The sequence below is a fragment of the Macadamia integrifolia genome, chromosome 12 (genome assembly GCF_013358625.1).
Source record: "Macadamia integrifolia cultivar HAES 741 chromosome 12, SCU_Mint_v3, whole genome shotgun sequence".
In the NCBI taxonomy this organism is placed as follows: Eukaryota; Viridiplantae; Streptophyta; class Magnoliopsida; order Proteales; family Proteaceae; genus Macadamia; species Macadamia integrifolia.
The window spans coordinates 12,022,893-12,047,768 of record NC_056568.1 but is presented as its reverse complement, the minus strand read 5'-3'; the positions used below and the strand labels follow the sequence as shown (position 1 = coordinate 12,047,768).

Below are 24,876 nucleotides of genomic sequence, written 5' to 3'. Positions count from 1 at the left end.
TCTAATTTCAGTGACATTCTTGGGGCTTTCCCATTCTACTACTGCTTTCACCTTATCAGGATCTACCTCGATTCCGGCCTTAGACACTATGTGCCCCAGAAATCCAACTTGCTCAAGCCAAAATTCACATTTGCTGTATTTGGTAAACAATCGTTGTTCTCTCAACCTCTGTAACACCATTCTCAAGTGTTGAGTGTGCTCCTCTTCTGTCTTGGAGTAGATCAAGATGTCATCAATAAAAATAATTACCTATTTATCGAGGACATCGTGAAATACTCGATTCATTAAATCCATGAATGCTACCGGTGCATTGGTTAATCCAAAAGATAACACTAGGAACTCATAGTGACCATACCGAGTCCTGAATGTTGTCTTGGGTATGTTGTTGCTCTTTATCTTGAGCTGATAATAGCCTGATCTAAGGTCTATCTTTGAAAATACCCTTGCACCCTGTAGTTGGTCAAATAAATCAACAATGCGTGGCAACGGATACCGGTTCTTAATGGTTAGCTTATTCAACTCCCGGTAATCAATGCACATACGCAAGCTGCCATCTTTCTTCTTGACAAACAATACTGGGGCACCCCAAGGTGAAACACTTAGGCGAATAAACCCCTTTTCCAATAATTCCTGAAACTGCGTCTGCAACTCCTTCAATTCAGCTGGTGCCATCCTGTACGGAGCCTTAGATACTGGAGCTACTCCAGGAGTCAAATCTATGGCAAACTCCAACTCTCTATCTGGTGGTAAGTGTATCAGATCATCTGGGAAGACGTCGGGAAACTCTTTAACCACCTTTACCTCTTCTAGAGGTATAATCCTTGCATCAACATCCAGTACCGATGCTAAGTAGCCCTGACATCCATTCTCCAACAATTTTACTGCTAGAAGGGCGGAGACGAGGACCTTTCTCACCCGTTTCATTTTATCTGCTCGGTATACCAATTCTCTTCCTTCGTCATCTGTCACCCTAATCAGCTTTTCAGCACACATCACATTAGCTCGATGAGCCGACAACCAATCCATGCCCAGTATAACATCAAAATTTTGCATATTGAACTTAATGAGTTGTGTATAAAAGTTCTTCCCACTAATTTCCACTGGGCACGGCCCATACACCTCCTTCAACTATGTAACTTTACTAGTAGGCATACTAACAATCATTGATCTAGGATCCTGGGTGGCATCCCAAGTTTCTCGGCAAATCTCTTAGATACGAATGAATATGTGGCTCCTGAATTGAATAAAACATAGGCTGGTATGCCTGATATAGGTAGGACACCTAGTGTAACAATGCATATAATTTCAGCAGGTCATCAATATTTAACAAAAGGAAATTCTTAAATTTAAAATGTACCTGCTACCACTTCTCTGCTGGCCTCAGCTTCCTCAGCTGATAGGGCATACATCCTTCCCTGCGGTTGACTTCCTCGAGTTAGGGGAGGTCAGTATGCCAAGGGCTGACTGGAGGGCAAGGCTGGTCTGACCCGATAGTTTTTTGCATAGTACCCATAGGAATGGCAGTTAAAGCAACGGATCTGACATGTCGGAACTGGGGCGAGGCCCCTCTCCACTTGACCGGTTGAAGATGGAGGTCGGGGCGGCCTTGGAGCTGTAGATACCACACTAGTGTTTGGGCGAAAAGATGTGGAGCCCGAACCACCATCTGGTTTAGGAGGGTAGCTAGATGGCCTATAGGGCTGCCTATATGTAGGCCCAGAACTGTACGACCTGCGGTATGCCTTGGAGGAGTTACCTATATCTGGAAATGGATTTGTTCTCTTCCACAGTCCAGGGGCGAGGGATTGTTCTCCCTTCTGCTTATCCTCCATGGTCTTGGCCTTCTGCACAATCTGGCCATAGTCGGTCAAATCCAAGACCTCAAGTACAGACCCAATGGATGCCTTTAGGCCCTTTAGAAATCTTGCAGCCTTCTCTTCAGCTGTCCTCATATGCCTTGGGGCAAAATGGAACAAGCTCTCAAATTGCTGTTGGTACTCAAGGATAGTCTTACCTCCTTGAGTTAAGGCCATAAACTCAGTCTCCTTGCGGTCTTTGAAGCTGCGTGGGTAATGATTATCCAAGAACAACTCCTTGAACTGTTCCCAGGTGGGTTCTGGATGAGCGGCCAACAATATGGGCTTAGAGGCTTGCCACCAAGAGTTGGCCTCCTTCTTGAGTTGCAGCCCTGCACATATAAGTTTCTGTGCATCTGTGCACTCAATCACCTCAAATATTTTTTCCAGCTCCTGGATCCACTGGTCTAGCTCCAGAGGATCACTCCCCACCTTAGAGAATACAGGTGGTAAGTTCCTCTTGAATGACTCCACTACCTTTGACGTATTATTCGTCGGCGGGTAATTAGGAGCATAAGCCGGATAGTAAGAGTATGGAGGGGGCACCTATGGAGGAATACTGAATGGCGGGATTGGAGGTGTACCTCCCACTTGTGGCCCCGTACCAGACCCTACAGGTGGGTCTTGTGGAGTAAGTATCCGGGGAGGTTGACCTGATTGAGAAAGGTCCAATTGTTGCTGAATAACAGTCATAAATGCTTGTTGTTGCTGAAGCATTTGTTGCTGGAAAGCCTGTTGTGACTTCTGAATTATGGTAGCAACATCCCTTGGAGTAATAATCGGTGGAGGGTCCAGAAGTGTAGTCATAGGTGGGTCCCCTTGTGCCCCACCCTGACCAAAGGTTTCTAAAGGTTGTGGAAATGAGGTTTGCCCTATAGAGCGGGACCTCCTGGGATTCGATGGTCGACCGATCGGACGAGGGCCACGCGGGGTACCTCATGCATTGCTACCGGATCTAGTACGTACCATTGTATTCCAGTACCTGGAACATATCATACATCACATTGGTTAAACACCATAGAATTGATATCGACACACAATTATATGCCATCACATAGGATATTGTAGTGTATGATAGTCTGTAACTAACCGTAACTTAATTCCAAAGTACAGGGCTAGTGCTTCAACAAGTATGTCAATGGTCCCACTTGACCCTAACATGTTATTATAAGAATAATAACAATAATCATAATAAGTATAATAATAATAATAATAATAATCCCATTTTTTTTCTCTCAATCGGCGGGTGACACCAGCGGGCAGGTTGGCCCGTCGGTCCAAAACTTCAATCGGCGGGCTGACATCGGCGGGCAGGATGGCCCGCCGGTCGGCCCACCGGTCCTACCCGAGCAGTAAATCTCAAACAGGGCACTTAAGCCTTGTTCATTCTTTTCTTCTCTCTCTCTTCTCTCTCTCTCTCTCTCTCTCTCTCCCAGGCGATTTTGGAGAGCTTTGTGACCCTTCCACTCACAATCTCACTCAACGATCCGGCGCTTTTGGGAAGGATCAACTCCTCTACTCACATGTAAGTTCTTCCTCATTTTCTTCTCAAAACTTGAAATTTGGGGTAGAACTCATGAGTTGTCTTAAATCTCACTTCCTTTCCATGTTTCTTTTCGTAGAATAGTGATTTCATATGAATGTGATGCTTCTCTTGTGATTTATTTCTAGTTTTTAGGATTTACTTCTCCATTTTGAGGAAAAACCCCAACCGTGCCCTAGTTTTCTCAAATTTGGGGATTTTTTCAATTCTTGCTCTTTTTCCCCAATTAATGACTCAAATGTAATGCATTATGTTTGCTTTGTACTTAACATACTGTATAGATCATAAAAAGTACCTTGTGTTTGAGATCCCATATCTTCCCATGAAAATCCCATATTTTGTGTTGGGTTTTTTCTTTGATTTTATTTACACCCTTTCATATTTGTGGACCTCAATAGCACATTAGCATATGTTTTTGCATGTTCTTGATTTCACTACAATGGCATTTCAGTCTTGGGCCTGTAGTTTCAAACTTTCCTCTGTTGTGAGCTTTTTAACCTTTTTTCTTAGATTGGACTTGCACCTTGAGAATTGGGGTTTTCTCATTCCTTAATTGTCATGCTTTATATGCCTCTTGTTACCTTACTGTTTTCCCTACTCTCTGTCTTGTCACTTTTCTGTTTTGTGAAAATTGAGTTTTGGGGCTTCCTCTTACTGCTTACCCCTCTATTTATTCCTTTGTTATTCTCTTTTTCCTTACTCACCCTGCTTTCCTCTTTTCTTGCCAGGATGTCATCTCGCAAAGGCAAGGAGCCCGCATCCTCTGGCACTCTGCGTAAGACCACCGCTTCTAAGCAGAAGAGTGCGGGAACTAGTTCTCCAGCCCCCCGCATAGGGAGACCTAGACCTGCCCCCATTGATCATTCTGACTATGATGAGGAACTCTTCCAATGTTCAGAGGCAGCAATCAACTGGCAGGCCTTCCTAAAGAGGTCGGTAATGATGGAGAAGACTGTGGTAGTTGGCGACTTCCACAAGATTCAGCTTCAGGAGAGGTTCACAGCACTGGGCTGGCAGTTTATCCTCCATGTAGACTGTCCGTGCTACAAGCAGTTGGTCCGTAGATTCTACTGCAACCTGGAGGTTTCCTACCAGTACGGGGAGTATGCTATAGTCAGCATGGTGAAGGGGGTGGACATCCAACTGACCGTGGACACCCTGGCCAGCATTTTGGGTATCTCTGCAGCCGGGCACCGTTACTACAGTCCTCCTAGGAGTAAGCCCTTGGGCCCGTTCATGAGTTTGGAGACGGGATTACATCTATGAGACTATTTGTGGCAGCAGTGCACGTCCAGAGTCTGAGACATCATTCTTCCCGGAGGTGCGTGTATTTACCCGATTGGTCCAGTTCAACTTGCTCCCCAGAGGAGGGCACCGGAATCAGGTGGGCTTCATGGTAGCCTTTTCAGCCTTCTGCATCTAGAAGGCTTTAGAGGGAGGTGATGAGCACTTGTGCTTACCCTACGTCATCCTCAAGTCCATGGAGCACCACACTTCTCACCCCGAGGATGGAGGATTCCCATATGGCAGGATCCTCACTAGGATCTTTGAGTTCTTCGGAGTGGACCTGAGTGGGGAGGAGGGGAAGACTCCAGCGGACAAGTTCGACAGGGGTAACCTCTTGAGGATGGGTCTCCACACCCTTATGGATACATCTCAGAGAGCAGGAGCTTAAAGAGGTAGGGATAGGAGGGCTGCCCCTATGGAGGATGTTCTCATGGAGGAGGAGTCTAGCGAGGAGGATGAGGACTATGTTCCTCAGGATGAGGAGGATGACTTGGTGGATGAGGACATCCCTGAGGAGGTACCGCAGGGGTCGAGAGGTACAGATCCTGGCTTCACCAGAGCTGCATGCCCACAGCATAGAGCCCCACCACCTGAGAGTGGTGCATATGGTTTTGAGGGATGATGTCCACCATGAGGGCTTTGAAGGATGGCCAAGATCAGCTGCTAAGAAGGCTGGACGAGAGTGCTTCCAGGGAGGAACGCATCTTGGAGAGGCAGGCTACCTTGGAGGATTCCTTCCTTAGACTGGGCCAGGACTTGGATACCATGGCTAATGCCATCTCAGCAGATTTTGGCCGACTTCGGAGGGAGGTACGGCTGGTGAACTCGAGGTTTGACTACTATGACCATCGCCTCAATGTCAACTCTAGACCTCCGGCGAACGTAGTAATAATAGACGACGTTGACGACGAGGATCAGTGAGGACTTAGCTCGTCCACTAGCTTCTCACCTGTTCCATGTTGTCTATCCTATTGTATTTTTCCTTTCTTTTCTCATTCTTTGTACTCACTCTGTAACTGGACTTATTTGTGGGATAATGTATTTTGATAGTGGTTTGTGGTGAATTCGTATGTGTGATGACTTGTGTAGTTTAGTTGTGGTGTCTTTGTAAACTTTTTTGATCATTGTTATATTATATATATCTGTTGTTTATCAGGTGTTTGTGTGAAAATTTTTAGAAATCTCATTTTACGCTGTTATGCTGCCGAAATTTCGTCAAACTTGTACTCGATGGGTTATGACACCAATTAATTTACCTTTTATTTCCTCTCACGCATGCCATGAATGCAATATCTAAATGCAACCATCTTTATTCCTTTCTTTCTTTGGCTTTTAACTCTTTAAAGCTTTTACATTAACCCAATCCCATTTTCCTATTATAGATTCTACGGGATTCTAAACGGTATGCTGTGAGTGGAGCAGAGCATCACGCTCTGATACGACCGTTGTCACACCCCGTTCACACAGAACCGGGCCAGTGACCGGGTTAGCACCGGTTAACCCAAACCTGCCAGGATCATTTGATACAGTATTCTACCATAGCATACACACAACTAAGAAAGAGCTCATCAGTTCAGTGGAAGACTTGGTTTACTTGTGAATATTCTCATAATACTTGATACCCGAATTGTGATACAATAGTTAAATACATGTGGGCCTGAAGGCATGATATTTACACAATAAGGGCCCGTTTGGTATCGTTTCTGTTCCACAAACGCCGTTTCGTGTCAAAAACGAAAATTTCAGTTTCTGTGTCAAAACACAGTTTTTAAACGAAAAAATGGTGTTTTAAAATTTCAGATTTTTATTGGGAGAGCTCAGCTCGGCATCAAAAGTGGAGCTCAGCTCGGTATCAGAACTACGGTCCCGCAACACAACTCTCGCACGAGCAATCGGTGCTGTGCTCTAACTCCTCAGGGGCCCACCAATCCTCTTCAGGGAACTCAACTGTGGGACCCACCCCGTGCTCTTCAGATGGATGACTTGCAAAATTGTCTAAAAGAGGTGCACATGTGGGATGAGCTCACTAGCTCAGTAAGTGGAAAGATGAACCACACAACAGTCCACACAACAAATCACAACCATATGCACTATATGCTATGCAATACATTTTAAATCACATCCACCTAAGCAACATTACTAAGTCTTTGGTTTAGTGCTACTACAACCACAGTGCGCGTATACTCCGGGTACGAGTCGTGAACTCCATCCCACGATACGCCCATAGGGCTGTCGGAGAAGGCCCACCGTGAGTACTCAAAAAAATAAAAACATGCCGACCATCGGCTCTCAACATAAAGTAAATGACTAAAAATTAAATGTGCTGACTTCAGCAATTTAAAAGCAGTACGATTGGCCCTCTTGAATATACCACTGGGGTTGCCGGCTGTCCTAACGACCTACCGGACGTAATGTCTAACCGCCACAGTGACCCGACAACCGCGACCACTGCTTCCCCCCAAATGGTAACCCAACACCTTAACCCCTGTTGGGAAGGGTCGTGGCACGGGTAGATGATAATCCTAAACCGTATGGTCCTATATGACAATAGTACGATTGTATAGTGCCACCGCGTCCCATACCACGGGCCACCAATGCACGTGTTTACAAGCCGACTATGACATCTAGTCTATTAATGCATCATGTACAATGATGTCCACATTCATCACAGAAGCATATTATCACTTGGCATTTAAAAAATAAACACAACACCCATGCATAACCATGTGAGGATGACTAATCTACATAGCATTTTCATAATGACATGGCTAGACTAGATACGATTAAATGAATACCAAATAATGCCTTGAAACAAGGCCAAACGTCCTCTCCCCACTTACCTATAGTGTACAAGGACTCACGCTCGGTATGGGTGAGATCCGGTGCGAGAAGCGTGAGATTTAGTGAACCTATTATGAGTGAGCGGGGTTAGTATTTCACCATTTTGGAATCAATATCAACACGATCCAATGACATGATCATGTTTAGAATCCTAAAGGAAGGTCACACGTCCGTTTTGGGTCCAATCGGACGTAAAAATCATGTTCGGAGCCTCTCGGGTGGGTCGAACAACCCACCTATCTGACCCACCAGTCAGACCCACCGGTCTGGACTGACGGGTAGGTTGGCCCATCGGTCGACCCATAGATCGGCCCACCGATCTGACCCGCTGATTGGGCCTGAGGGTCCTACTAAGACCGGCGGGCAGGGTGGCCCGTCGATCGGCCCGTCGGTTGGGCCTGAGGGTCCTGCCTTCTCAGGCGGGTGCCTATAGGTGGGCCAAATGGCCCACCGATCTTTGCCCATCGGTCTTAGCGGGAAACTGCTGTTTCTTCCCAAACTTCCCCCAACCTTTAGGGATTCAAATGGGGTTTTTTCAAACCCATTCTTCACACATTCCAAGTCTCATAAGATGGTTCTAACCTAGATCTAGGTTAGATTTAAGGAATGGAAAGTCATCTTACCTTCTTTGCTCAAGAACACCTTCCAAACCCCAAAATCACTTCCAATCACCAATGTTCTTAAAACCGTGGAAACCCTTCTTTAAATCCTTCAAAATCAACACATAAATCATCTATTAAACCTTAGATTCATCATCTCAAGGGGGATTTATAAGATCTCAAGAAACCCTACCCAAATCAAGGGTTTTACTTGGGTATGGTGAAAGTTTAAGGAACCCAGCCTTTGCTCACCTCTAAATGTAGATCTAGTGTTGGAGATCACTCTTCCGGCGTCGAAATGGGAAGATCAAGCCTCGGCGCCGCTGAAATCCATCTCTTCTTCCTCTTCCTTCTCTTCTCCTCTTCTTTCCCTTCTGTTCTCTCGCCTCTTTACTCTTCTCACCAACGTACGAGTGTCATAAATGAGAAATAAAGAAACTCATAAATACTATTTATAGTTCCTAAAATACTAAGTAATTCACATGGGTGGGTCACTCAGGTGGGTGGCTGCGTTCACCTGTGACCGCCCACCTGTGAGCCAAAACTTCGCCAACAAGTGGGATTATACGTTCAAAATGGGTACCTTAGTCAAAACTTTTATTTTCATACATCAAGCAACCGAATATACGTATGCGCCAAAGTCAAAGTAGGACAAAAACAAAAAGAAAAACAAATAAAACAAAGTGGAAAAAAAAAAAAGAAACTGGTTTCCCTCCCCCACACTTAAGTCATGCAATGTCCTCAATGCATGGAAGGAATTAAAATCAAAGACAATGCAAGGGGGTCATACCTGATTAAAAGTCAGTCATTAGTGTAAAGAGGTTCATGGAGATCCATGACCTCTTCACTACTAGTTTTAGGAAACTCAAAGAACGGTTTCAAACGCTGACCATTAACCTTCGAAATTACCCCTGTTCCTGGATTCAAAATCTCCACAGCCCCATGGGGATATACATTATGGACAATAAATGGACCATCCCATTGGGATCTAAGCTTACCAGGGAAAAGATGCAATCGAGAGTTGTACAATAAGACCTTATCACCAATTGCAAAAGATTTGTGCAGAATGTGCTTATCATGGAAAGCTTTGGTCTTTTCCTTGTAAATCCTAGAACTTTCATAGGCATCATTCCTAAGTTCCTCCAACTCAGATAGTTGGAGCCTACGATGAATTCCCGCATCAGACAAATCAAAGTTGAGCTTCTTGATGGCCCAAAAGGCCTTATGCTCCAACTCAACTGGTAAGTGACAAGCTTTCCCATACACCAAACGGTAGGGAGACAGACCAAGGTCGGTCTTGAATGCAGTACAATGGGCCCACAAGGCATCAATGAGCCTAAGGGACCAATCCTTATGGTTGGGATTAACAGTTTTCTCCAAGATTTGTTTGATCTACCTATTAGAAACCTCCACTTGGCCACTAGTTTGGGGGTGATAAGGGGTAGATAACTTATGAGTGATCCCATACTTTTTCATTAAGGCCTCAAAAGGCCGATTACAAAAATGAGTACCCCTATCACTAATTATTGCACGTGGTGCACCAAAGCGGGAAAAAATGTTCTCTTTGAGAAACTGGACCACCACTTTGTGGTCATTAGATTTACAAGGTATGGCCTCTATCCATTTAGAAACATAATCAACGGCCAAAAGTATGTACAAATTCCCAAAGGAATTAGGGAATGGTCCCATAAAATCGATGCCCCAAACATCAAAGATCTCAACTACTAAAATGGGGTTGAGAGGCATCATGTTCCTTTTATTGATACGGCCAAAAGACTGACAGGCGGGGCAAGCCTTGCAAAAATCAAAAGCATCTCTAAAAAGAGTGGGCCAATAAAATCCGCATTGGAGAACCTTTGAGGCAGTCTTCTTAGGTCCAAAGTGTCCACCACATGCATGATCATGACAAAAAGAGAGAATGGAATGTTGCTCATGATCAGGAACACATCGTCGGATAATCTGATCCAGACATATCTTAAACAAATAAGGATCATCCCAGAAAAAGTGCTTAACTTGGGAATGAAACCTATACTTATCTTGGGTGGACCAGTGATCCGGAGTCACACTTGAAACTAAGAAGTTGACAATGTCAGCAAACCATGGTTCACTGGACATTGCAAATAATTGTTCATCTGGAAAGTTCTCGTTGACTGGAGAATCAACAGTCAAGGAATTGGGAAGCCGGGATAAATGGTCTGCAACTAGGTTTTCAACTCCTTTCTTATCCCTAATTTCTAAATCAAACTCTTGCAAAAGTAAAACCCACCTAATGAGATGGGCTTTGGCATCCTTCTTCTGAACTAGGTATCTGAGGGCAGAATGATCAGTATACACCACCACATGTGAACCAACTAAGTAAGACCGAAACTTTTCTAATGCAAACACAACAGCTAAAAATTCTTTTTCAGTGGTTGTATAATTGAGTTGTGCATCATTTAAGGTCCTACTAGCATAGTAAATGACAGTGGACAACTTATTAATCCTTTGACCCAAAACTGCTTCTATGACAAAATTCGAAGCATCACATATCAGTTCAAAAGGTTCAGTCCAAACAGGTGGTTGAACAATGGGTGCATTGGTCAACTCCTTCTTAAGTTGCTTGAAGGATTCTAGGCACTCTTTGGAAAACTCAAAAGTCTGATCTTTGGCAAGTAATGAGGTGAGAGGTCGGGCTAACTGACTAAAGTTCTTAATAAACCTTCTGTAGAAGCCTGCATGCCCTAGAAAGGACCGAACATCCTTAACAGATTGAGGAGGTGGTAAATTATCAATTAAATCCACTTTGGCTCTATCTACCTTAATTCCCTCCTTGGACATTACATGGCCTAAAACAATACCAGATTTAACCATAAAATGGCATTTCTCCCAATTCAAAACCAAATTCTTAGATATGCACCTTTTCAAAACTAGGGAAAGATGATGAAGACATTCAGAATAGGAATTTCCATGAATTGAAAAGTTATCCATAAATACTTCTAAGAATTTTTTGACCATGTCAGAAAAGATGCTCATCATGCATCGTTGGAACGTAGCAGGGGCATTGCAAAGCCCAAAGGGCATACGCCTGTAAGCAAATGTTCCATATGGACATTTAAAAGTGGTCTTATGTTGGTCCTCTAAAGCAATTGGGATTTGGTTATAGCCAAAATATCCATCAAGAAAACAATAGTATTCATGTCCAGCTAACCTCTCTAACATTTGATCAATGAATAGCAATGGGAAGTGGTCCTTCCAGGTTGCCTCGTTAAGTTTCCTGTAGTCTATGCACACTCTCCACCCTAATTGGACACGGGTTGGAATTAGTTCATTATTGGCATTGGGAACTACAATCACCCCAGACTTCTTAGGCACTACGGGAACTGGGCTTACCCATTGGCTGTCAAAAATAGGATAAATTATTCCATGATCCAAGCACTTTAGGATCTCTTTCTTAATGGCTTCCATCATCACTGGGTTAGCTCTTCTTTGGGGTCTCGTGGATGGTTTGGAATTCTCCATAAGATGTATATGATGTTGCACAATGGAAGGGCTTATACCATTGATATCAGCCATGGTCCAACCTAGGGCTTCCTTATTATCTTTTAACACTTTAAGTAACTCCTCTTCCTGACTAGAAGTCAAATTTGAAGAAATTATTACAGGAAGAGTCTGGTCAGGCCCTAGGAAAGCATACCTCAAATTAGATGGCAACTCCTTAAGATCTAGCTTAGGGGGCTCAACTATGGAAGGTTTGGGAATGGAATTGGAAAGGGGTCCTAAGGGCTCCACAAGTGTGTGAAGACTCAAGACTTCAGAAAAGAAATTTTCACTATCATCCAACTCATCCATACACTCTTGGAATTCTGAATCAAAATCAATATCAAAGTTGGTAACTAAATCATCAGAAAAATCCAGAAAATCCTCAAGCATATTGATCTCTTCTTCCATATGTGGTTGCTTGCCAATCCTAAACATGTTAAACTCAACAGTTTGGTTACCAAAAGATGATCTTAGGAAACCATTCCGGCAATTGATTAATGCATTACTGGTAGCCAAGAATGGTCTTCCTAGAATTATTGGGATCTCATCCTTGGTTGAGAAGGGCTTAGTATCTAACACAATGAAATCAACAGGGAAAATAAATTCTCCCACCTTTAGTAAGACATCCTCAACCATCCCTTTAGGAATCTTAACAGACCTATCTGCCAACTGAAGAGTAGTTCCAGTGGCTTTCAATTCTCCCAATCCTAGTTGCTTGTACACATGGTAAGGTAAAAGATTCACACTTGCGCCAAGGTCAAGTAAGGCATGCTCAATGTAGGTGTTGCCTATGACACAAGATATGGCAGGGCTCCCTGGATCCTTATACTTGGCTGCTATAGGCTGAGTAATTATGGAACTAATGTTACCTGCCAAGAACGCCTTTTTGGGCACACTAGTGATACGTTTGTGAGTACACAAATCTTTCAGTACCTTTGCATAGGCGGGGATCTGGGATATGGCATCCAAAAGAGGGATGTTCACTTCTACCTTTTTGAAGACTTCTAAAATTTTATCCATGGAAGCAGTCTTCCTTTTGTTTACCAAGCGATTAGGAAATGGGACAGGATGAACATAAGGACTGTTAGGGATTTGCCCCTATTCAGAAGAATCATTTTTGGTTTCCTCAACCAAATCATCTTTAGTTTCAGAAAAATATTTATGTTCATCAGACGAACCTGAAATAAAAGGCACACTTGTGTCCTCAACTGAAGGAGAGTTAACATGAGTAATAGATGAGGAAGATTTAGGAACCCTCTGTAAGTACTCTCTACCACTCCTAAGGGCATAAACAACATTACATTGGTTAGAGAGCCCTTGTTGGGTCTGACCTTGTACTATATTCAGTGGTGCATTAGTTGATGTTTGTGAACTAACAGGCTGATGATGCCTAGGGTTAGGCTCTGGTTGACTGGGTAAAGTTCCTTTCTCCCTCTCACGCATAATTGAGACAACTTGAGTGAGTTCTCTCGTAAGATTTTGATGGCTTGTCATGAGGAGGGCCATATTTTTTTCCAACTCACTTATTCTACTTGCCTCTCCAGTGTTGGTAAACCCAGGGGCTTGCTGATAAGATGATAGGAGAGGGGCCCTAGGAAAACTCGCCTGAGGTCCTACATTTGACCTAGAAAAAGTATTTTGAGAAAAAGATTGATGTGCAAAGGGAGGCCTTTGGAGTCCAGATTGACCTTGATTATGGAAATTGGAAGGCTCTGCTTGGTTGCCCTGATTCCAAGAGAAATTTGGGTGATTTCTCCATCCTGGATTGTAGGTATTACTATATGGATTATTCTGGTATAAGGCATTAACACTATCATTAGAAGTGCCCCCAGAGGTGTTGGGGCATTCTTCTATGACATGTCCAGGGGACTGGCACCAAGCACAAATCTTAACCAAATTGACTGATGATGCCTCTCTAGGAACAATAGCCTCAACCCTCTTGATTAGGCTATCCAAATGGGCTTCCTTGGCTACTATCACATCCACAAAATATCATTTTCCTCCTATGGTTCTTTCACTCTCTTGGGTTGATTCCCACTCACGGGTTTTGTCAGCTAAGTCAAGTAAGAATTCCCATGCCTTTCCTTCATCTGTAAAGGATGTGAATCCCTCAGGGCACATATACTCTATCATTTGTTTAGTTGGGTAATCAATACCCTCATAAATTATTTGACATAAATGCCATAGGTCTAGGCCATGGTGAGGGCATTCTTGGAGTAGATCCTTGAATCTCTCCATAAGTTTGGAAAATGACTCACTAGGCTTTTGCCTAAACTGAAGGATATCACTTCTAAGCTTATTGGTCTTGTGAGTTGGGAAAAACTTCTTAAGGAAGACAACTGTGAACTGTTCCCATGAGGATATGGAATTTGTGGGTAACCCATACAACCACTTCTTAGCTTGGTCTTTCAATACAAAAGTGATAAACCTAAGCTTAACAACATCATCAGAAAGCTGTTGGATCTTAATTAGAACACATACCTCTTCAAATTCCCTTAGAAATAGGTATGCATCCTCAGAGGTCAACCCATGGAAGTGGGGCAACATAGTGATGTATTGAGATTTGAGTTCAAAATTATTGCCTTGGGCTTGTGGTAGAACTATGCAGGAAGGTTGGACTGTTCTAGCAGGGTAGAACCTATTTTTCAGAGATTTAGGTGAAGGGTTTTGCTGTTGGTCTCCCATATTGAAGGGTTTTAAAGAGAGCAAACGTATTGGGTCACTACTTGTTAGATCTCTTCTTTCTAACCGATTCTTAGTATTACTTACCCACCTAACACTCATACAACAGAAAACTACCCGCAACTAAAGTAAGACAAGCATAAAAGAATGGATAGCAAAACTTTTTTTTAATGATTTTTTTTTAATTTTTTTGATTTTTTTTGGCTTTTTGGGAGCTTACCGGCAGAGATCCGGGGTTACTTAGGTCAATTCCTGAGGTATTGCTACAGGGTGAAACCTGTCTTTATCATACTGTGAGGCATGGCGACCTCCACTGATACAACTATTATTGCAAGTTGTTCTGCTCAGGAATTCAATAAAAGAAAAGGAAAAATATAAAAAAAAGCAAACAAAGCACTCCGATTTACCAAAAGAAAGTGAAAAATAACATGGAACTGTCTCCCCGGCAACGGCACCAAAAACTTGTTTGAGATTTAAAATGTAACCGCAAGCGTACGGATCAGTGTAGCTACGGGTCGAACACAGGGAGAGCAACCACTTTATTTTTTTATTTGTTTTAATAATGCGAAAGTGAACTGATCAATGGTTGTGATCTAATTCTAATTACCGTCCTAAACATATATATCTAAAATAACGTCCTAACCATTCGTCATCTAAGAATTTAAAGACGTAAGCCACGTAATAAAAATTAAATAAATAAATAACTGAAAATAAACAACCCACGCAATTAAAAAAAATAAAAAATAAAAAATAAATAAAGGAAAAAATACTGAAATAAAAATAAAGTAAAAGAAAGGGGATAAAGCTAGAGAGAGACTCACAAGAAGGTTTTTTTACTTAGCCCGAGGGACATCATAATTTGAGCTTTCCTACTTGACCAGAGAGTCACTCGTACAAGGGTTACTCTACTTGGCTTTAGGGAAAGGGAAACAATTAAAATAAAAGCAATAAATTGATGGTTCTATGGCTAGGAGGGGCAAAGCCAACACATACACTAGCCATGAACCTTGGGGGAAAGGGATAGCAATAATGTAACGACTGAAAATAAAATCCTAAATTAAGAAAGAAAGGGTAGTCAGAAGAGGGAATGAGAGGGGGGAGAGAAGACTACTGAAAGAGCCTACTCACTTGAATCAATGCTTAAACTTGAAAAAAAATTGCTCCACGGCTCGTGATCTTGTCACCTAGATCTAAGCCTAGAACTATAACTTAAAAAATTACAACTCAGTTGCATAAATCATAAACATAAAAGGGCTGAATAAAAATAAAATAGTTCTTGCATTAATTGAAAAAAAAAAACTATTACAAAAGTGATTAAAGAAAAGATAAAGAAGAACTAAAACTAAAGAGAGAGCAAGAGAAAGAGAGAGCAACTAAAAAAAATTAAAAGAAGAATGAATTGTCTCTCCTCCTCTTACATGAGTTGTATTTATAGGGAATGGGGAGGTAGGGTAACAAATTTCTCTTTCCTAAAAGAGAGAAACCCACAATTGATAGTAAGATCTTTTGAGTCCAAAAGTGCTAAGATGGAGGAGAGAGAAGAGAGAAATAAACTTGGAGAAATTTCCTATAATTTTTTTGCTTATTTTCTTTCTTTTTTTTCTAATTTATTTCTCTTCTTTTTCTCCCTCCAAGGGACGATTTTCTTCTTGCTTTGTGTGATTTGGACAATATTTTGGTGATGATGTGGAGGAGAGAGAAGATTTGGACAATCTTTATTTCTCCATTTTTTTTCCTTTTTTTTTTCTTCTCTTCTTGCGCAGGAACCTTCCACGATTTTCTTTGCTTCTAATTTGATGTGGAAATCCCCTCCATGCCCTTAGTGCTTTAAGTGAGTGAAAAGCAGAAAATCTTCAACAAAATTCTCTAAAAAAAACAACCATGAGATTCGAACTTGAGACCTCTTGGTGAGCAAGGGAATTTTACACACCATAGCTCACCAACTACACTAGGTAGTTGTTGTTACCAAAAACGAATCTTCAATTACTTAAGGATGTGGTCCATCGATCCTTATTGGCATTTGAAGTATTCCTTGTGCCTCTGAGACAATTGCAAACGGGCTGGTTCTGCATCTTGGTTCAGTTCTGATCCATTATTCTTTTTCTGGCCTGAAAAGAATAATCACTTGTACGAGTAACCAAACGAATGCGTACTTTTAATTGGACATGTCCATCTTGCTCAGAATTTTGTCCTCTTTGCAACCATGAAAAGAAATAGATCTCTTTACATGTAAAATTGGAGATATAGTGCCCGATAGTCCTTAAGGCCTTGAAAATATAAAACCTGCAAAAAGAGAGTAAAACCCAAGGTAGCTCCATTCTAAATGTGTAAAATGCATGTTTTACTACCCTAGATTTCACACATAAATGTGCTCATCAGATAACAATTCCCCATCTCCTCCTAGGGCACAAGAATATGTGACCAAGGAGCAGTTTGATGCCCTCTAGGAGAAATATGATCGGATGGCTGGAATAATGAAGGAAGTCTCTAAGGTCATCACTTAGAGGACTAATGGAGCTGCCAAAAGTTCCCATGTCCAGTCAGAGTGGGTTAGAGATGAGGAACAAAGTAGTTTGGGGTTGGTAAGATCCGGTCGGAATCCTCGAAATCATACGGTGAGAGAAAGCCCTGCACCCAAAGAGAGGGTGAGACACACCATGGAAGCTATGCATGAAGAGCCATGTCAGGGAGACGGTCAAAGACATGAGGACCTAGGGTTAAAGCAAATGATTCTCGACCTGAAGGACAAAATATGGAAGGTGGCAGACAATCAGGTAGGTGCTCGTGAGCTAGACCTCACCAATGACACAGCTTTAGCTGATGACATCATGAGGGATCCGCTCCCCACTAGTTTTCGCCTGCCCAAGTATGACACTTACAATGGGACAGGAGACCCAGCCGACCACCTTGAAGGGTTTAAGGTTGCTATACAATTCCATCGGGTATCAGAAAGCATTATGTGTCAGGCATTCCCCTTAACCTTCAGAGTTGCTGTGAGATTGTGGTATAATCGCTTGCCACCAAAATCAATCCACAACTTTAGTGAACTGAGCGACGTCTTTGTGAAAGGATTCTCCCGTAATCAACCCCTTCAAAAGACCATATTGAACTTGACCAACGTCAAGCAGTATGAAGGGGAATCATTATGAGACTACATAAAACACTTCCAAAAGGAGAAGATTTCAATCAGAGGCCTAGACCCGAAGGAAGAGTTCACGGAACTTCTAGGAGCTATCAAAGACAAAGAGCTAAAAAGATCCCTCACGAAGCGTACACCAAGAAATTTGGCTAATCTGAAAGCCCGATGTGATAAATACATTCGGATGGAGGAAACCCTACAGGCCAATAAAGAAGCTAAAGGGAGGCCTGAAAAGAAAAGGACCTCAAGAGAGGAAAGCAAGCCTTCTGAGGGAAAGAGGCGAAGGTTAGAACGTGATAGAGCACCCAGTCGGGCAAGAAAATTTGAAAGGTACACACCACTCAATCGAACGAGGACCGATGTGTTAATGCAGATAAAAGACTCCTTAGATGCCAGAGCCCTAAAATGGCCAGGGAAGATGGGTGACACCCTATAAGGCGCAACATAGACAAATACTGCCACTTCCATAGGGATCATGGCCACGACACCGAAGAATACTGGCACCTAAAGGGTGAAATAGAAAGCATGATCTGAAGAGGATATTTGGGATGGTTTGTGGACTATGAAAAGGAAGACACACAAGACAATAATGATTAGCAGAACAACCACCAGCAGGACGGAAGGGGTTGTTGGGAAAGAAGGGGACTAGGCCATTGAGGTAATCGGGAACAACGATGGGATTAGACTCCCAAAGAAGCTAACCCTCACCCCCAGGATGACCGAAAAATCCCAACCAGGGTCATAACCACTATCAACAGGGGATTAACCGTAGGAGAAAGCTTCATTTTTGCTAGGAAAGCTAAGGCCTATGTAAGAAGCGTACATGTGACCGAATGGTTAAATAAAAAGGCTAAGAACAGTTATCTCCTTTTCGGATGATGATCTAAAAGGAGTACTGATGCCTCATGATGATGCCCTGGTAATCACCATGACCTTAGCCGATTGCAGGGTAAAGAGGATCTTGTTGGATAACTGCAGCTCAGCTGATATCTTATTCCTCGAAGCCTTCCAAAAGATGGGCCTGGATAAAGAAAAGCTGAAGAAGGTTGAACACCCATTACAAGGGTTCTTAGGTGCCTCGGTAAAAGTTGAAGGTTCAATTGAATTGTCGGTATGAGCTGGCACTAGAGACCGTAAAGTCAATTGGGAAGATTTGGCTTGAACCTACTAAAAGCCATCGTTTCCACACCATATCTCAAGATGAAATTCCCCATGAAAAATGGGGTCGGTGAATGCCGAGGTGATGAAGAAGCTTCCCGAAAGTGCTACGCCACTACCCTGTGGGGAAAAGAGAAAGCAGGTGAAGCACTTTCGATAGAAGACTTGTGATATGACACCAACCATCGGAGAGGAGAATCGGATGAGGACTTAATCCAAGTTGACGTTGAGGAAGGGGACAGCTCTCGTCAGTTCCAAGTGGGGGCATCAATGTCAAGGCAACAACGGGAAAACATTATTTCATTCCTTCAGGATAATTCTGATATCTTCTCCTGGTTAGCCTCAGATATGCCTAGGATAGCCCGAGAAGTGATTGAGCATCAACTGAGTGTTGATCCAACTAAGAAGCCAGTGCAACACAAGAAGAGAAATTTCGCCCCTAAGAGGCAGTAGAATATAGATGAAGAGGTAGAGAAATTGCTAAAGGCCAAGTTCATCTGAAAAATCTGATACCCCGAATGGATATCCAATGTGGTGATGGTCCTGAAGGTAAACAGGAAATGGAGAATATGCATCAACTTCACAGACTTGAACAAGGCCTACCTAAAGGATAGCTACCCCCTGCCGAAGATAGACCTTCTCATTGATGCCACTTCAGGAGATGAGGCATTAAGCTTTATGGATGCGTACTCAAGGTACAATCAGATCAAGATGTGTGAGGCTGATGTCCCAAGGATATCTTTCATAACCGAAGGGGGACTGTATTGCTATGAAGTAAAACCCTTCGGGCTAAAAAACGTAGGTGCCACTTACCAAAGATTAGTGAACAAAATCTTTATAGAAATGATCGGGCAAAAATATGAAGGTTTTCATGGATGACATGCTTGTGAAAAGCCTGAAGGCAGAACATCATATCCAAGATTTGGAGCGAGCATTCCAAGTATTGAGGGAATACAACATGAAGCTGAACCTAACGAAGTGCACATTCGGAGTAACATCGAGAAAGTTCCTTAGCTTCATTGTCTTGAAAAGGGGGAATGAAGCCAACCCAAGGAAAATACAAGCTATCAAAGAGATGAAGTCCTCACAGAGTGTGAAGCAAGTCCAAGAGATGACAAGTAGAATCATCGCCTTGGGTCAATTCATGTCTCGATCAGCTGACAAGTGCCTCCCTTTATTCAAAACCCGGAAAGGATCTAAGAAGTTCCAGTGGACAGAGGAGTGTGAGAAGTCCTTCGAATAGCTGAAGGAGTACCTAGCGACACCCCCACTGCTGACAAAGCTAAACACTGAGGATACTCTGCAGCTATACAAAGCTGTATCGACCATGGCAGTAAGCACAATACTACTAAAAGAAGAGGAAAGACAACAACGGCCAATATACTATGTCAGCTAAACATTGCTGATGAAGAAACAAGGTACAGGAAGATGGAGAAGATGGCACACACCCTCGTGATAGTGGTAAGGAAGCTGAGACCCTATTTCCACTCACACACGATATGTGTGCTTATGGACCAACCCCAGAAGAAGATACTGCGGAAGTCAGATATGTTTGATTGGTTAGTAAACTGGGCCGTAGTGTAATATCCTACTTCTTAAACCCGGTCTGATTACACGGTTGACCCAGTTTAACTATGCAGGACCTAAACTAGAGAGAGTTAGAGCGGGCTCCTTATGGACTATGATGGCAAGGGTGACCTTAAACACCGGCTGGCCCGACAAGTCCGAGCCAGTGCCAGAAGAGACGGGAGTACCCAAGCCGTGTACATGCACCTACCATAAGGCCATGTACGGATAAAGAAGGTATTGTAGCTGTATATTAAGGTATATATGTATACTACATCATATGCCAGGGGTGGGGTTCGCGTCGAGGCCCGAACTCTGTCAAAATCCCAAGTTTTGGCCCTCAGGTGGGCGGACAGGTGGGCGCACCCACCCACCTGAGTGACCCATCCATGTGGACTATTTAGTTATTTAGGAAGTATATATATAGCATTTATGATTTTCTTTTCTTTTCATTTATGACACTCATACGTTGGTGAGGATAGTAAAGAGGAGAGAGAAAGGAAAGGAAAGAAGAAGAGAAGAGAAGGAAGAGGAAGAAGAGAAGGATTTCAGCGGCGCCGAAGCTTGATCTTCCCATTCCGGTGCCAGAAGAGTGATCTTCAACTCTAGATCTACATTTGGAGGTAAGCAAAGTTGGGTTCCTTAAACATTCACCATACCCAAGCATAAACCCTTGATTCGAGTAGAGTTTCTTGAGATCTTGTAAATCCCCTTTGAAATGATGAATCTAAGGTTTAATAGATGATTTATGCGTTGATCTTGAAGGATTTGAAGAGGTAATGACAAGGTTGGAGAAGCATTGTGGGTTTGAAGTGATTTTGAGAGTTTGAAGGTGTTCTTAAGCAAAGAAGGTAAGATGGTTTCCCATCACTTGAATCTAACCTAGATCTAGGTTAGAACCATCCTATAAGACATTGAAAGTGTGAAGAATGGGTTGAGAAAAGCCCCATTTGAATCCCCAAAGAATGGAGGAAGTTGGGAAGAAACAGCAATTTTCCCGCCAAGACCGGTGGGCCAAACCGGTGGGCCATCTGGCCCGCCTGTGGGCACCAGCCTGAGAGGGCAGGGCCTTCGGGCACAACCGGCAGGGTAGACCGGCGGGCTAACCGGTGGGCCACCCTGCCCACCGATCTTAGCAGACCCCTTGGCCCAACCGGTGGGCCAATCGATGGGCCAGCCTACCCGCCGGTCCAAACCAGTGGGCCAAACCGGTGGGCCAGACAGCCCAGCTGTTTGACCCACCTGTGAGGCCCAAATGTGATTCTTACGTCCGATTGGACCCAAATCTGACGTGCGACCTTCTTTTAACGTTCTAAACATGATTTTGTCATCGGATCTCGTAAATTTTTATTCCAAAATGGTGAAGTACTAACCCTGCTCAATCATGTTAGGTCCACCAAATCCTACACGTTTCGCACCGGATCTCTCTCGTACCGAACGGGAATCCTTGTACACTACAGGTAAGTGGGGAGATGACGTTTGGCCTTATTTCAAGGAATTGTTTGGCATTCATTTAATTGTATCTAGTCTAGTCATGCCATCATGAATATGCTATGTAGATTAGTCATCCTCACATTGTTATGCATGTGTGCTATGTTTACTTTCTAAATGCCAAGTGATGAGATGCTTATGTGATTGAATATTGACATCATTGTGCATGATGCATTAATAGACTAGATGCCGCAGTCGGCTTGGAAACGAGTGCATTGGTGGCCCGTGGTATGAGACGCGGTGGCACTATGCAATCGTACTATTGTCATATAGGAGCATGCGGTTTAGGATTTTCACCATCCCGTGCTACGACCCTTCCCAACAGGGGTTAAGGTGTTGGGTTACCATTTGGGGGGAAGCAGTGGTCGCGGTTGTCGGGTCACTGTGGCGGTTAGACATAAAGCCCAGCGGGTCAATAGGACAGTCGGCAACCCCGGTGGTATATTCAAGAGGGCCAATCATACTGTTTTTAAATTGCTGCAGTCAGCACCTTTAATTTCAGTCATTTACATTTCTATTGAGAGCCGGTGGTTGGCATATTTTTACTTTTCCGAGTAATCACGGTGGGCCTTCTCCGACAGCCCTATGGGCGTATCGCGGGATGGAGTTCGTGGCTCGTACCCGGAGTATATGCGCACTGTGGCTGTAGTAGCACTAAACCAAAGACTTAGTAATGTTGCTTAGGTGGATGTGATTTAAAATGTAATGCATGGCATGTAGTGCATATGATTGTGTTTTGAGGTGTGGACTGCTATGTGGTCCATCTTAGCACTTACTGAGCTAGTGAGCTCATCCCACGGGTACCCCCCTTTTTAGATGAGTTTACAGGTCATACATCTGAGGAGCACGGGGTGGGTCCCATAGTCGAGTTCTTTGAAGAGGACTAGTGGGCCCCTGAGGAGTTAGAGCACGGCACTGACTGCTAGTGCAAGAGTTGTGCTGCGGGGCCGCAGTTCTGATGCCGAGCTGAGCTCCACTTTTGAGGCCGAGCTGAGCTCTACCATGTGATGCCGAGCTGGGCTCAACCGTTGATGCCGAGCTGAGCTCTAGCCTTTGATACTGAGCTGAGCTATGTACTCTGATTATTTTGATGGTTTCCTTTATGTACTTGATATGTGAATTGTACTTTTTTTGTGTAAATATCATGCCTTCGGGCCCACATGTATATAACTATTGTATCACAATTCGGGTATCAGGTATTATGAGATTATTCACAGGTAAAACTTAGTCTTCCGCTGATCTGATAATTTTTTATTAGTTGTGTGTATGCTGTGGTGGAATACAGTATTAGATGATCCTGGTAGGTTTGGGTTAACCGGTGTTAACCCGGTCACTGGCCCGGTTCTGTGTGAACGGGGTGTGACACATAAAGTAGGAGAAATTCGACATCCAAAACAAACCAAGGACCGCGATTAATGCATAGGCCTTGGTAGACTTCAAAGCTGAAACAATGCTCCCAGATGAACCATAAGAGCAAGCCGAGGGTCTTATCACGCCCCATTCACATAGAATCAGACCGGTGACCAGGTTCCCTCTGGGTAACCCAAAACTACTAGGATCATCTGATACAGTAACCACAGCACAGACAGCCACAAGTGATCAATGGGATATGATAATATACTATAGCGGAAGTCTTATCATATATGATTACCTGTAGTTTCTCATATACTCTTGATACCCAAATTGTTATACATAAAGTATTTACATGTGGGCCCGTAGGTATGATATTTACACAAGAAATAGTAATTTAAATATCAAGAGCACAAAATGGAAAATATACTAAAAGAATAAAAAAAAAGTGCAGTAAATAGAATCTGTCATTGTTGCCCTTTAACACAACCCTCACACAGGGAGCCGTCACCGTGTTTGAATTCTTCGGGGACTCACCAATCCCTCACTGGGGTTTTGTCAGTGAAACCCGACACGGATTCCTCTATAGAATATCCTATAAAATCATCTAAAATGGTGTGTACACGAGGGGTGAGTTCACTAGCTTAGTAAATGGAAAGAAAGACGCACATAAGCAAATGCAAAGCAAATGATACTATATGCATGAGATTCATTTTAATCATTTTCCACCTAAACAAATCATTCTAGGTCATAGGTAACGTGCTACTCACAACCACAGTGCGCGTATGCCCCGAATTCAAGACTCATTCTCCATCCTGCTATATGCCTATAGGGTTATTGGAGAAGACCCACTGTGAGCACTCAAAAAAGTAAATCATGGCCAAATCACAATAAAAATGTAAATCGTGGCCGAACCACAATAAAAAATTAAATCTTGGCCGAACCACAGCAGAAATTAAAAGCAGTATGATTTGTCCTCTAAACATATCACTAAGGTCTCCAACTGTCCTAATGATCAGCCAGGCGTACTTTTAACTACCACGACAGTCCGCGATCAACATTTTTCCCCGGTGATAACTTAACACGTAAACTCCTGTTGGGAAGGGTCGTAGCATGAAGGATTATGATATCCTAGACGCACACTCCTACATAAGATAGTAAAACTGTATAGTACTTCCGTGTCTTATTCCATGGTGTACCAGTGCATTGTTTTCAAGCCGACTACAACATCTAATCTAGAAATCTCACACATGTTCGGCAAGCTGGCATCATAACCATCACATGATAAATCCATTCTTAAGATTTCAAGCAAATAATCATGCATATAGAATTTATGATACATAATGTTCAGTTCTAAATGCATTATTCATTCATCAATCATATGCATGGGAATGGCAATCAGAATGTCAATATAGTCCATGAATGCATAGGATGCCAAAAACACTCCAAAAATTAAGATCAAAGTCCTCTCCCCACTTACCTATTTTCGTAGAAGAATCAGCACTTGTGGTACAGGTAAGATCCGGAGTGAGAAGATGAGTTTCTCTAAACCTAGCACAGATAAATGGTTTAGAAATACGTATAAATCAGGACTATAAATGACATAGGATATGGTCACAACGCGCATAATAGTGTGAAGATGATTGTCGGTGAGTTTGAGCTCAAGCAAAGCTCATTTGGGCTACAGGTGGGTAGGAGAACACACCTGTGTAGTCTTCCTGGACCAACGGGTCATATTGGTGGGTCAGGCACCCGTTGGTCGTACCCATCGATAGAACCAGAGGTGTAGGAATGACTGATGGGTCACACCAGTGGGTCAGGCACCCGTCGGTCTTACCCGTCGGT

General features: G+C 43.1%; 1 non-coding gene across 1 annotated transcript; it reads left to right on the top strand.

The window, feature by feature from the left end:
* Nucleotides 1–13,836: 13,836 nt before the first annotated feature.
* Nucleotides 13,837–13,943, top strand: LOC122058519. The gene has a single exon (XR_006133814.1). It is a non-coding gene; the product is annotated as a small nucleolar RNA R71 (small nucleolar RNA).
* The last annotated feature ends 10,933 nt before the right edge of the window (nt 13,944–24,876 follow it).